Here is a 15,274-nt window from a genome sequence, read left to right as displayed (position 1 = left end):
TCCGTTCCTTATGAACCATTTATTGTGAGTGCTTGCTTGAGTGCTTAAGCCACTTGCCGAGCATCCCACAGTCGATGGTGGTTCAGTTCGTGCCCCGATTTGGATATGGAAAGAAAAGAAATCGTTGTGGCCTGTTCCAAATTGTGGCATTGTTGAGCAGGCCAAAAAAAAAAATAGTGGCTCATGACTCTTGCAAACTTTACAGTGCCTATAGAAAGTGTACACCCCCTTTCAAAAAATTCACCTTTTGTTGCCTTGTAGCCTCGAATTAAATTGCATTAAATCAGACTTTTTCCACCTTTATTTAAATATCGTAACCCACAACTTCCAAGTGAAAAACAAATTCTCCAAATTTCAGAAAATTAATTTAAAATACAAAACTAGCATATCTTGGTTGGATAAGTGTCCACGCCCCTGAGTTAATACTTGGTGGAAGCACCTTTTGATAACAATTACTGTCAAGCTGTTAGTCAATTCCCCCATTATCAATACTCTTCCCTTACACATGCTCTTTTGAATTCTTCATGTTCTCCTCCTTCCTCCTCTTCTTTCACACCCAGAGCCTTATAAAAGCATCCTTCCAGTATCTTACTGTTTTTAGAATCTCTAATCTCTACCCACACAGAATTCTCAACATTTATTCCTTCCTTAATGTTACCCCTTTCTCTTGATGCAATGCTGTCCTTCACCCAGATTGCTACTTCTCCTCCTATTCTCTCCTTCCTATCACACCAATACACCTTGTAGCCTTCTGATCCTGTCCTTCAGTTACTCTCCTCCTTAAACCATATCTCACTCACTGCAACTATATTGTACTTGGACTAGATGGAAAATCTAAAAAGTGTCTTTTTAAGACTCCTACAGTAGGGTGGTTCACAATTCACAATATAAATGGTAAAAGTAAAAGTTTTCCAAATTTTGCCAGATCGCATTTTGCCTTGTTCCTATTGACATTTTGAACATCTGTACCAAAAATTGAGCCAATCGGACACCAGTAAAGGGTGGCACACTTTTTCACAATTTTTATTGCTCAACCTAAGCTCTATGGACAGTTGCGGAACTTACTGAGTAATTGCTAACATCATGTCCCAAGCTCTTTGCTGTCACTATGAAGGATGCAGCAGCCTGACGATTGGATAGACCCTCTCTGTCCCATGTTGTTGTCAATGAAGCAACAAGTACTTCAGATGAGCCTCGCTTCTTTAATCCTGCATGTGAGATATGGCTGGGCTTGGCAGGCGTTGCCCTGTAAGCGAACTCTTCGTCTGAACCATCTTCAGAGGCTGTTGATGAATCTTGTCCAACTTCTTCCTTCAATCGAGATAGCGTGTGAGTACCTCGGATACACTTCTGTTTTGCCATTGTTTCTGCACTGTGTTCAGCTCTTGTGTTTCTCTCAGCTTCTCTTGCCCTCTTTCTCTTATCCTTCCCTTGCTGAACCTTGTCTACACATCCAAAAGAGCATGACATCCAGTCTTCTCTTTGGCGCCTTAGAAATCCTTTGTCTTCTTCGGGGATCTTCAGGTCGAATATGTTTGCTGCAGCAATATCGAAGAGGTCCTGAAGATCCCCTAGCCAAGTTTCACGACGTAAAAGAGCTCCCTCTGTCTCTCTGTTTTTCTCTTTTATGAGTTTCTTGTACTCCGCATACAGCTTCTTGATCTTTTTTCGAAGATTGGTATCCGTCATTGTCGGTAAACTGGCTCTCTCCCATATCTTCTTTACTTCATCCATTGTTGCTGTTGTGGCCTTTGATAATGCCTTCCCCTCTTCAATATGATAGAGGAGGTGGAGTAGCACTTGCTCCTTTGAGGGAAGGCGAGCTCCTAAAATGGAAGGTAGAGGGGGCTTCTCGAGCAAGTTGCATTTCTTTCTTGATGCCATTATTCCTGAAAATCGAAAAAAAACGTCAAGATTGTGAAAAAGTGTGCCACCCCTAAATGTGCAGCAATTGACTCCATTTTTGGTACAGATGCTTACAATGCCAATTGGAACAAGACAAAAAGCGATCTGGCAAAATTTTGTGAAACACACTCTCCTACAGGCATTTTGAGGTAAAAGTTGGTAACACGAGTTTTTAACTTATTTGAGGTATGAAAAAAAAAAGGTTACCAGCCTGAAATTTGTGTTTGAAGGCATGAAAAATGCAAATCAAGATTCCTGCTATTTCGACCAGATCGTGATTTGGATTTTTGAGATATCTGATGTCATATCATTGTTCGTTGCTTTGCGTGTAAACTCAAAATAGTATAGAAGTAGTTATGGATATCTGGTAATCATCCTATGCCTCTCCAACCATATTTAATCACTATAAAAAATGCAGAAATTTTCTTGAACCTAAGAGTGTGGTTTATTGTATGTTGACTTCCCAGGCAAAGAAACCAATGTATGGTATATATATTTCTAAAGTTATATATTCAAGGAATGCAATGATTGGATGACATTTATTCAGGACCATATTCTTCGTTTTCAGATGTGATTTTCAGGCATTGTTCATGCACCGTTGCAGTCCATCAGTGTAACTGCATGCACCCGTACAGGTCAAGGTTGCTTTTCTACATTTGCATCTGCTTGTTCTGCATCCTGTCTTGCATCCACAGGATATCACCTCAATGCACGCTACTGGTACTGGAGTAAGACTCATGAGCTTCGGCCTTCGCCGGCCATCTTCTGTTTGCCATCCACAATCATCAGGAGCAGGTAAAACCGGCTTCAGAACATGAGCTTGATTCCAAACCAAGGATTGATAGTGAGCTCGTAGTATGTGGTAGTGCAGGGCATCGTTTGTCGGTGGGAGAGCTTCAGCTGGACGACCCTTCTTGAACAGAATGACTCTGGCACTGTTGGTACTCTCTACATCGGATAATCCATATATTCTGCACAAGAAATTCACCGCAGTCTTCTGTCCTTCCAATGTAAGTGTGGGATGATTCATACCATTCAGAAGCCCATGCTGGTTTTCGAATCTTTTCCATTCTGATTTCTTGATATGTCCTGCGAAGAATGAAGTACTATCACATCCGGTTAGTGCATGGAAGGGGATGAGTGTATCCACCATACCTTTGCTCAAGTTTTGCTGAATAGTGTGCAAGGGGATGAATTGTTGCTTTCTTGCGGTGCCAGATTTTATCCACAGAGAATGACAGTTAATCTTCTCATAATGAGCCAGTAACAGAACCTGGACATCAGTATCATGGGCTGACACCACGATACAATCGGCTTGACACTGTATTGCACCAACAATCATTCTGGTGTCTGCTTCTTCGTGGCAGGCCTTGAGGTGGTCAACATCCACTTCCGGGCTGATGCTATGAACATCATCATCTCTTGGGAAACCACCGGCAACAAAAATGGTCTTGTCAGAAGGCGTTTGCTCTAACAAATGAGGGGATAGAAATATTTACAAATCTGTCTTGTTGGCTGGTAGAGCTCGGAAGCTAGACCAGCTGTTCGGCAGTGGAACCTCTCTCCCTTCGATGATGCTACAAACTGGTCTCGTATCTTTGGACCGTCTCTTGTACCTGTTTTGATGGTTGACTGAAAGTATCTGTTGAAAACTATGTCGGTTCTGGAGTAGTGTTGTCCAGTTTGAAAAACGGCCTCAACAAACACGTCCGCTAGTTCTCCAAAGGTACGAACTCCATGTGGCTTTCCAATGGCATGAATGAGAGCATTGCCATCAATGATAAGGGTGTCCTTCCTGTTCCAAAGTTGCTGGACATAACACACCAGTAATCAATATCTTCTGTAGGACAGCCTTTTCTCCTGACTTTGGAGATTCATCCAGTTGAGCAAAAGATAAAGGCACGGGCATGAGTTCATGTTGCAAGATGTTGGGAAGAGTCACATTTCTCCTTGCCTCGTACTCTGTTACCAAACGCTGAAGGATATTTCTGTCTACCTTAAGTGTCTTTGTTTTGTCCCTGCAAGCCTTGTCAATCTCATACAACTTGGTAAATGTCAAGGGTTTGTGTTTTTGGCAGTGTGTCTCGCAATTTAGGTGCTGGAATGTTCCTCGTCCTAACAAGTCTCTTTTCAACGAAAGATACGAGAAGATCAGTGCCATGTGATTTCGCGTTGAGCAGAGATTGTTGGATATCATCTGCAGCCAGGTCCTTGTTTGCTAAGCTTTGGAGAACTGTTGGTGATGAGTCAAGAGAAAAGAGATGGAATCTCTGTAAAACTGCCAGAACTGCAGCCTCATCAGCATTGTCACGTTGGTTTCTGGAGTTGGTAGATTCACTGTGGACGAGTTGATCGTCTAAGCCAAGGTTGAACATGCTCCTTGTATTCATAGCAATGTGGGCCCTCAAGTTGTATGACAACGCCCAACGACTCAAAGCAGATGAGGTTTTGGTTATTCCCACAATGCCACCACCCTTTTTACCAACAGCATTCATCCACTCTCGGCTCATGTCGGGGTCACCTGATTAAACTTCTGAGCTGAACCTTTCACGACAAAGTTTCCTCGCTGAAATTCCTCTAACACCTCACCCGGGAGTTGATGCATTTCAGCGAGATAGACGGGAACCCACCGTGCATAATTTGTGTGGTCATCGCGCAAGAAGAATGGAAGCATGCACTGGAAGGGGTACAGATGAAGATTCCAAAGGCCATCACGTTGAGCACGAGTGTACATCATCAGTACAACTACCATCTCCATATAGTTCGACCAGTATGTGAATTTCACACTGTCTGTGGTTCTATGAGTGATGAATTCAGCCATTGCGTCATGAAATCTGCCTGTTGCCAGAAGAGTGTTGAGTGCTTCGCCATGCTTGGTCCTTATTTCATTCCCCAGATCTCTGTCAGATTCCTTAAGGTGATCAAGTAATTGTGGGAGGAGGATCTGGCACATCGCTTGAAATGTGAGTTTGTGTGTATGCATCCCCTTGGTGTAAGACTTGCCTTCCAGAGCCTTTTCTGTTGATACAGGACCCAGAATGCCACTCTCAACCCAGACCTCTGACAAACCGGAAGCTTGCATATGTTGTCCTATAACTTTGAGAAAGTTCATCGAGGTATGCAACCCTCCCAACCGTGGGATAAGGATGTGCTTGTATTGTGGAGTCGCCCATTTTAATTCCATCAGTTTATAATACAGTGCCTGGTCTACGGTCAGCACAACATGTTTCTGTCCAAGCGATGAAGATACATGACTACATCTCTTAACAACAGTATTGAGTCTGTCCAGTTCATGGGCAGGTGCTTGTATTATTGGCTTGTAACCTATGGTAGTCACTTCATGAACATCAGAGCTGTTGGCTTGATCGAACGTGCTCCAACCAGGTTTGGTAGCTTTGTCCTGCCTTTCAATGACAAAGGCCATATCAGTTTCTCGTGTTCTGATAGCGGCATCACTTTTAACCTCGGTGACAGTGTACCAATCTTTCTGTACAGCTTCTTGGAATGTAGCATCTGCATGTCCTTCAATGATGTTGACAGGAATCAACTCATTCATAGCTGTGGGGACATCAAGCTTGGTTTTATTGGATGGCTTGAGATTGCTTAACAGTAAGTCAGGAGCTTGCCCTCTCTGCCGTGCTGCAGCTTGCGTCGCATGAAAGGTTTTCTTCCCATCCAGTGTAGCATCGTTTATATCAATATTATCTGCTGTGAAATGTACAAACCTATTTCTCAGCAAGTTAGGTGGAATGACAGCACCAGTCTGAGGATGCATAGTTAAGAGTGTACTTTCGGCAAGAGATGTGTTTTACTTCAAAGCTGATTCATAACTTATGGTGTGTCCAGCACTGTGGAAAAGTTGAAGAAGTTTCTTTGATCTAGTTGCCTGATGCAGCGTGCTGCCAAGTCCAATATGTTTTGGTGTCCACTTCTTTCCGCCACTGACACCAAACACCGTATCTTGACCAACACTGAGCACCTTGATTCTTACTGGAATAATATCGGTGCTGTCTGGTTCACTGTCCAGTACCGAAGGACCTTCATACAGCAGTCTCAAGAATATATACAGTGAGTCGGGAACACAATCTGCAGTCTTCTCGTCACCGATATCAAAACCTGTTTGTCCTGGGTGCGCCAAGATATCTCCATGGAGTTTCAATTCCACATGCACCAATGACGTGAAAATATCACTCTCGGGTTTGAATACAGGTATTTTCAACAAGTCATCATTCGATTCCGCAACAGGCATTTCTGATAAAGGTACATGCTTGTACTTGGAAGGGAACAGTTGACATCTGTCATTTGTCACTGTTCGATCTGGCAAAACGATGAAGTCGAACACATGTCCTGTGCGGGCGATAAGACTTTCCTTGAAGGAAGATCGACGACTTACATAAGATTGGGGGGGCGGTGAAATTAGCTTCCCCAGCTAATATGCAGTAACGATCCCAAACTGTAGATAGTTCTAGAACACATCCTTTGTCAGCAAAATGTTGCAACTCGTTGCACAGCCATGCCATGGCGATATCAATGTCTTTGTTACCTTTTTTTGCTTGAGTTACTGACTTTGAGAAAGCACTGTAACAAGCTAAGTGATATTTGCCTTCAGCCGCGATGAGATCGTTCACACCTGCAAGACGAACAGACAGATTTCGATCAAATCCTGCAGCCTGCAGAATCTCCTGGCTCTTATTCGTCATTACAGAAATGATCCTCTGTTTCTGTGAAGACGTTTGACAGATCAGACGCTGATTCCAGTCCATCGGCATGACAGATTTGCGACCTGGCATGGAACGTTTACCAGTATCCGCAGAAGTACTTGCTTCTCTTGAGCATCCTTGTTTTTGGAACTCATTCTACAGTCTCTCGATTTTGCCCTTGTCAGTATATTGTGCATAACAGTTTCTGTGCCATACAAGTGAACTCGTAACTCCTGATGTGAAAGCATTCTCTATTCGATCGATTGCATCGTGGTATTTGTAGTCTCTAAGTTTTCTCCTGGTGGAGGTGACTAATTTTATGTGTTTCAAACCTTGATCACTGGAATCCCTAAGGTCATCCTTATTGTCTTTTTGACAGATAATACGCAGGTTGTGTGACACAGGGGATGGTCTCTTCAAGTTAATCAGTGGGTCCATCTTTGTTCTGAAACATAAAAAATACCATGTGAAGGTAAAAGAAATGGAACGAAAAAAGTCAACATCGACACTGTATAAATCGGAAAGTTAGCAGAACATTGAATATTCTTTCAGATTTTTTTTATAGATCAAGTGATTAAATATGGATGGTCAGGTAGGAGATGACCACTATGTATTCTGAACTACTTCAATACAACATCGTGCTCCCTTACATGGCAAGAAACAATGGTATGACATGAGATATAAAAGAAATTCAAAATGTTACCCGAACAAAACAGCGGACATTTTGTTTTTCATTTTTCGTGCCTTCAAACATAAATTTCAGCCTGGTAACGTATTTTTTGGGATTCAGCACGTATCAATTAGGTTAAAAAGTCAAGTTACCAACTTTTACCGAAAAATGCCGATGGGGGTTCGAATTCCTGATTATCCGTCTTGTCTAACTTCTCGCTGTCTACTTTTTCCTTCCGGAAAATCTATTTTCCTGCCTGGCCTTACTCATCACAATTACATCATCAGTTCCTTCCTTAATACCTTCTCCACCATCCACTGACCTAAAAAAGCCTGAATTCCTTCCTCAATTCCCACTGCAAACCTTGCTGCCCTCTTTCTATTTAAACTATGGCCATTATTCCAGAAACACTCCCTTTGTCCACGAAATGATTCCCACTGCTTCTTAAATGTCAAACCTTCCTCCCTACACCATTCTTTCAGCCATTGGTTGACGTCTTTTGCTCTGCTCATAATTTCTATATCGTTTCCTAATCTTGGGAGAATCCCAGAAAAAATTACTTTTCAGCTACTTACCCAATATCCTTCAAAGATTTTTCAAAACCTCTGAGTAAACTTTCTCTACATCATTCGCACCAAGGTGTACCACAACCAACTTATTCCTGCCGTGACCTGATACTATATCGTTTACCCTTCCTTCAATGTCCCTTACTCCTGCTCCTTCAAAACTACACAAAATTCTATGTCTACGATCCTTCCTGCAGAATGAAGAATCCACATATTCAATTGTCTTATCACCCACAAAAACTGTCTGCTATACCTCATGTCTACCAATTTCTATTGCTCACACTGCCTGCACATGATGCACATCCATCATTGCCTGCACCCACTGCATTTCCACCACTGACTACACCCACTGCACAACCACCAATGCCTGCACAATCACCACTGCCTGCCCCCACTGCACCACCACCTCCTTCCCCCGCTGCACATTCATCAACTCCTGTCCCCGCTGCACCGTCACCAACTCCTGCTTCCGCTGCACCTCTACCAATGTCTGCCCCTGCTACACCTCCACCACTGCGTACACAAGTGCACCATCACCACTGCCTCCCCTGCTGCACATCCAGCACTGGCTGCACCACAACCAATGCCTGCACATCAACCACTTTATGTACCATAACCACTGCCTTACCTGCTGCACATCCACCACTGCCTGCACCCGCTGCACATCCACCACTGCCTGCATGCTGTACCTCCACACCTGCCTGCACCCACTGCACAACTACCACTGCCTGCCCCTGCTGCACCACACCACTGCCTGCCACCGCTGCACTTCCACTATTGCCTGCACATGCTGCACCTCCATCACTGTCTGCACCCACTGCACCACCACCAATGTCTGGACCTCAACCACTGCCTGCACCATCACCACTGCCTGAACCTCCTGCACACCCACAACTGCCTGCACTCACTGCACAACCATCACTGCCTGCACTTGCTGCACCACCATTGCCAGAACCTTCTGCACATCCACCACAGCCTGCACATGCTGCACCTCCACTACTGGCTGCACCTGCACCACTGTCTGCACCTATTATACCTCCACCAATGCCTCTTCTTTTCTCCTTGCTCCAATTTATTCCAGAATTATTTTGAAAGCTCATTGGTACTTGTGGTTGAGTCTTTGTTGTGAAATGCACTACCCAGCAGAGGAAAACTAGAGGAACAGCTGATTTTATTCTGAAATAATCAGAATCACTGCAATTTAACACTGGTGGAGGCCAATTAACTTGGTCTGTGATTTTGAAGGTGATTGGTTGCACCTGAGCTAATTTACAATTGCTATTATATGGGGGAGGGGTGGGGGGGGTGGACACTTATCCAACCAAGATATTCTAGTTTTGTATTTTCAATTAATTTTCTGAAAATTGTGGAATTTGTTTTTCACTTGGAAGTTGTGTGTTACGATGTGTAAATAAAGGTGGAAAAAGTCTGATTTAATTCCAGGCAAAAAGGCAACAAATGGTGAAAATTTTGAAAGGGGGTGCGGACTTTCCACAGGTACTGTATATATTCATATACCGATGTACAGTCAGCAGTTGCTACAAGGTAGAGGTACATGATGAACTGGGTGTGCTTTACAAAGGTTATAGTTTATTTTTGTGAGTTTCAAAGCAAAATATATTTGATAACATCTGATTTCCGAGCCGTTTGCCGTATTAACGTGTTTTCTAAATTACAGAGCCAATTTTTTTCCGTCTGTCACACAATAATTAGTTGCATATCTCTGAAACGTTTATAAGGCAACATTATTTTTTTTTATTTGTTCATTAAAATTCCCCCAACACAAGGGTGAAAGCGCTCCTCAAGGTTTTTGGGTTGCATACAGTACGTACTGTAGTCGATAATCACACTGACTCCAATCAGCCGATTTCCGAAAAATTGCCGACATTGGCCAAGCACTAATATATATATATATATATATATATATATATATATATATATATATATATATATATATATATATATATATATATATATATATATATATATATATATATATATATATATATATATATATATATATATATATATATATATATATAAATATATTTATATATATATATATATATATATATATATATATATATATATATATATATATATATATATATATATATATATATATATATATATATATATATATATATATATATATATATCCTGGTGTTGGCGCAGTGGCTAGGGCAGCGGCTTGGGATCCAAAAGGTCCTGAGTTCAAGCCCCGTTGGGCCACTGAATTAATACACCAGGGGGTTGACTCAGCCTGTCATCCTTCCGAGGTCGGCGAAATGAGTACCAGTGTACTGGGCCCGTGTATACCCCGGTTAAAATAGGTGTACCATATCCCTGTGTCGTAAGAGGCGACCAGGGTTGCGTCAGGAAGGGCATCCGGCGTAAAACATGTGCCAAATCACTATGCGGATCATACGGATGATCCGCTGTGGCGACCCCGAATGGGAGCAGCCGAAAGAAGAAGATATATATATATATATATATATATATATGTATATATATATATATATATATATTTTGTGTGTGTTGTTCATAAAGCATAACATATTCTCTCTGCTCATTCCTCTACCCCGACTCTTCATGCCATAACCTCAATAATCTCTTGAACTAAGCCAAATTATGAAATATAAGCTACTGAATTGAACTTGGCAGCAGTTCTGACTGCTAAAAAAAAAAAAGTTCATTTGGAAATATTTGACATTTCGGCATATCTGAGAGGTGCTCAATTAGATGATTGATTGCTAATCACTTGCCCAGCCAGCCATTCCTTATCAACCATTTCATTGAAATGCTTCCTTGAGTGTTTAAGCCAATTGGCAACCACTCTACAATATTTGCACAGTCACTGAATATTGCGCAGGTGACCCTCGTATAACCTGTTATGACAACGTGTTTTCGTTATAGCCAGGATTTAATACAATAAACAACAGTGCTGCATCATCCTGAACGAGTTATCCGTGCTCCTTACTTCTGAGCGAGTTGTTTACACTCCATCATTCTGAATGAGATGTTTGCACTCAATCAATTTGAATGAGTCATTTATGTTCTGGCATTCTGAAGAAGTAGTTTGTACTCAGTCATTCTGGGTGAGTCGTTTGCACTCCATCATGCTGGGTCGATTGTTTGCGCTCTGTCATTCTGGGTCAGTCATTTGTGCTTCGTCATTCTGGGTGAGTCGTTTGCACTCCATCAGTCTGAGTGGGTTGTTTGCACTCCATCATTCTGAGCATGTTGTTTGTGCTCGCGTTCTGAAGAAGTCGTTTGCACTCCGTCATTCTGGGCGAGTCGTTTGCGATTCCCCATATTGGGTCGGTTGTTTGCTGCCGTCATTCTGGGTTAATCGTTTGAGCTTTGGCATTCTGGGCGTGTCGTTTGCGCTCCATCATTCTGGGTGAGTAGTTTGCGCTCCATCATTCTGGGTGAGTAGTTTGCACTCCATCATTCTGGGTGAGTAGTTTGCACTCCATCATTGTGGGTGAGTAGTTTTCAATCTGTAATTCTGGGTGAGTCATTTGTACTTCGTCATTCTGGGCAAGTCGTTTGTGCTCCATCATTGGGCGAGTCGTTTGCGCTCCATCATTCTGGGAGAGTCGCTTGCGCTCCGTCATTCTGGGTGAGTTGTTTGCGCTCCATCATTGGGCGAGTCATTTGCGTTCCGTCATTCTGGGCGAGTCGTTTGTGCTCCATCATTCTGGGGAGTCGTTTGTGCTCCGTCATTCTGGGGAGTCGTTGGTGCTCCGTCATTCTGGGCGAGTCGTTTGTGCTCCATCATTGGGTGAGTCATTTGTGCTCCCTCATTCTGGGTGAGTAGTTTGCGCTCTGTCATGCTGGGAGAGTCGTTTGTGCTCCATCATTGGGCGAGTCGTTTGTGCTCCGTTATTCTGGGTGAGTCATTTGTGTTCCTTCATTCTGGGTGAGTCGTTTGTGCTCCATCATTGTGAGAGTCGTTCACTCACAGCAACCGAAACTATGGCCGCAAAGCGTGAAACAAGTGTCATTGGAGATAATGATCAAGTGAAGAAGTCAAAAAAGTCTCATTCATTGGAGGTGACATTATAAGTTTTAGATCAGTGCAGCATTGATATTCAAAAAGAGATGGTACTTTGTGATTCTTCAATGAGAACCATTTCTGATAATCATGATAAAATCCGTAAGAGCACTCAGATAACAACAAAATTCATTGTATCAGAAATGCAAGATCTTGGCCTGATGCTATTGAGAAAATGGAGAAGATGCTAATCATGTGGCTAGAGTATCACTTCCAACAGAATATGCCCTTGGCTGGAATGGTCGTTCAAGAGAAGGCAAGTTTGTTTGGCGATCGAACCAAAGATACCAATGATCCAGTGCCTTTTACTGCCAGACATGGGTGGTTCGAGCGCTTCAAGAGTCACCATGCGTTCCACAATGTCAAGTTGACGAGAGAAACTGCTGCTGCAGATCATGTCGCTATCGAAAAATTTCCAGCCGTCTTCAAATCGGTGATTGCGGAGGGAGGTTGCACACCAAGCCAGGTGTTTAACCTCAGTGATACTGGATTTTATTGGAAACGCATGCTCAGCCACACTTTCATTTCCATCATCTTCATCTCCATCAAATCTGGCCTGAGGCAGTGATTGAATTCAGAGGTTTCACAGAGGCTGAAGTCAGCGAAGCAAGGAAACATATTGTAGACATGGCCCTGCAAGTGGGACTTGAGGAGGTCGACGAAGATGATGTTGAGGATTTTCTTCTTCCACATCAGGAGGAGCTGGGCAATAAAGATCTTCTGGCTCTGGAGGAGGTGCGCATCAGAGAGAAATCAGAATCGAGTCCTGAGGAGGTTGTGCCTGTTAAAACCCTTATGATGAAGGTCATGGCTAAAGCTTTCAAGTTTGTTGATGAAGCCATGGCCATCTTTGATGAACATGATCCCGATCGCACGAGAAGGTGCAGAGGGAGAAGGAGAATGTCCTGAAATGTTGCAAGGAGGTCTACAGGAAATGAAGGCAGCCGCTCAATCCTCCATTGTAAAGTTCTTTAAAAAAAAAAATCTCAACCAATCAGCCTCCATTTCATGTTCTTAGCCTTCAACCTCAACTGAACACCTGAATAAGGCTCCCTCAAGCAATATGTTCTGTATCCAACCCCAATCATGGGAACACTTATTAAAAAGTAATTCATTTTAATGTTTTTATTTGTAATGTTTTATTTATGTATTGTTTACTGCTTTTTGAGGTTTTTATGCAGGTCTTCAACCATAAAAGGTTGAAATATTCTTCATTTGGAACATAACCACTGTTTTTACATGTTAAATATTGTCCCTATAACATGTTTTCAGATAACATGGCGTTTTGCGGGAACGCACCCCCCAGGTTATATGAGGGTTCAGTAGGTTATGCGAGGGAACAAAGTTCAGTAGCTACTCCCCTGCATTGGTCCCACATCGTTCCGCGGTGCTTTGGACGGTGGCTGGCTCGCTGAAAATGTGCAATTTTATTTTGCACTACATTTTCCCTTTTTGTATGATGTTTCATTATATAACCCGTCACTTTGGCATAGATAAATGTATGTAAAAAAATTTAACATTTCCTTTTAAAAAGTTTCTTCAACTGTGTCATTGGAGTGCTGACTTGAAGCACTCTTCAAGCTCCGATCTCCATAATATTCCATGGCAATACCGCAACATGGTTGTCTGTGTGGACATCTCCAATGTTAAGAAGGCAAAATAGATTAAATGATTACAATGAGTAAAAAATGTTTTCAGTTCCAAAGCAATGAATCACCATATCACGGCAGAATAACCAGAGTACACACACTCGCTCCAAGCTGTCCAGCCTGGATTTTAATCCTGACCCAGCTATAACCTGTCATCCCGGTGTTTCACGAATAGGGTGATTCATTATCGTGTGTGCTGTCTCTTGGATGGATGTTAAACTGGATGCCACATATGCTGGAATTCCCACCCCCTCCTCTACCCCTCCCCACTCTTCGCTCCCCTCTCCCACCCCCCACTCCTCTATCTCCCCTCCCCCTCTCTTTCTCTCTCTCTGACCCCTCCCCTCTCCCCTCCCTCTGTTGAGGAGACTGCAACATGTGCAGAACAGATTTGGAGTGAGCTGATGAGGGGTGCATAAGTTGCTACATGGATGAGCATGCATGTATGCATGCATACAGACCTTTGCCAGGTAGATAGCTTGGGTTTTAAATGCTCCCATTCAGTTTATATACTGCAGAACCCGGTGGTTAAAAATAAAATGCTGCTGTTTGGGCATGTACATTGCCATTCCCTTCCCTGCCCCTCACCCTGCCTTCCCTTCTCTTCTCCTCACACTGCATTCTTTTCCCCTCATGCTGCCTTCCCTAGACCTACCCTCATGCTCATTTCCTCCATAACCCCTCCCCTCTCCACCCCATGGATATCTTCAGACAGTCTCCACGTGCTGTTTTAACATACCCCATTTTGTTCAATCCTGTACAACCCCCCACCCCCTCCTACCCCCACTCCCCAACCCCTGTTCCTCTCCACATATCTCACCACCAAACAAAAGTTGAGAACCTCTCTCCTCATTTTTACCTCCTCCCAAACCCCATCCTTCTCCCCAGTTTCCCTCACTTCCTTGCTCCCACCCTTTCTCCCAGAGTGTATAGTGATGTTTGGTGAGTTGTGTCTCTCCCCACCCCACTTCCTCTCTCTTCCCCTCCCTTCCCGAGCATCCCCCTTCTTCGTCCTTCTTTGCTCCCCCACTCCTCCTCCCTCTCCCTCCCTCCCTCCTCTCTCCATCACCCCCCTCCTTCCCCTTCTCCAAATCTCTCCCCTCTTGCGTTTTCCTCCCTTCCCTCCCTCCTCTCTTTCCCCCTCCCTCCCTCCTCTCTTTCCCCCTCCCTCCCTCCTCTCTTTCCCCCTCCCTCCCTCCTCTCTTTCCCCCTCCCTCCCTCCTCTCTTTCCCACTCCCTCCCTCCTTTCTTTCTTTCTCTCTCTTTCTCTTTCTCTCTTTCTCTCTTTCTCTCTTTCTCTCTTTCTCTCTTTCTCTCTTTCTCTCTTTCTCTCTTTCTCTCTTTCTCTCTTTCTCTCTTTCTCTCTTTCTCTCTTTCTCTCTTTCTCTCTTTCTCTCTCTCTCTCTTTCTCTCTCTCTTTCTGCATCTCCCTTTCCTCTCCCCTCTATTCCCTCTATTCCCTCCCTCCTCTCTCCTCCATTCCTTTCCTTCCTCCCTTCCCTCTCTCCTTTTCTTTCCTCCCCTCCCTCTTTCTCCCCCCCCCCCCATTTTCTCCCGCCACTTCGTATTTCCTTCAGCGAAGCGTTGGGTTGTATTTGCGAGTCAATAATTAATAATGTGTTCAGAGTAGAGAGGTTATATTGACGGTGTCGGCTTGTTATACCGATGAACTTTGGATCATGAACGACCTCGTGACGAGACCGGGCAAAGAGGCTTCAGGTGTG

The sequence above is a fragment of the Eptatretus burgeri genome, chromosome 10 (genome assembly GCF_056783735.1).
Source record: "Eptatretus burgeri isolate ZD-2024b chromosome 10, Ebu_testis_v1, whole genome shotgun sequence".
In the NCBI taxonomy this organism is placed as follows: domain Eukaryota; kingdom Metazoa; phylum Chordata; class Myxini; order Myxiniformes; family Myxinidae; genus Eptatretus; species Eptatretus burgeri.
Note: the sequence above shows the minus strand (reverse complement) of the source record.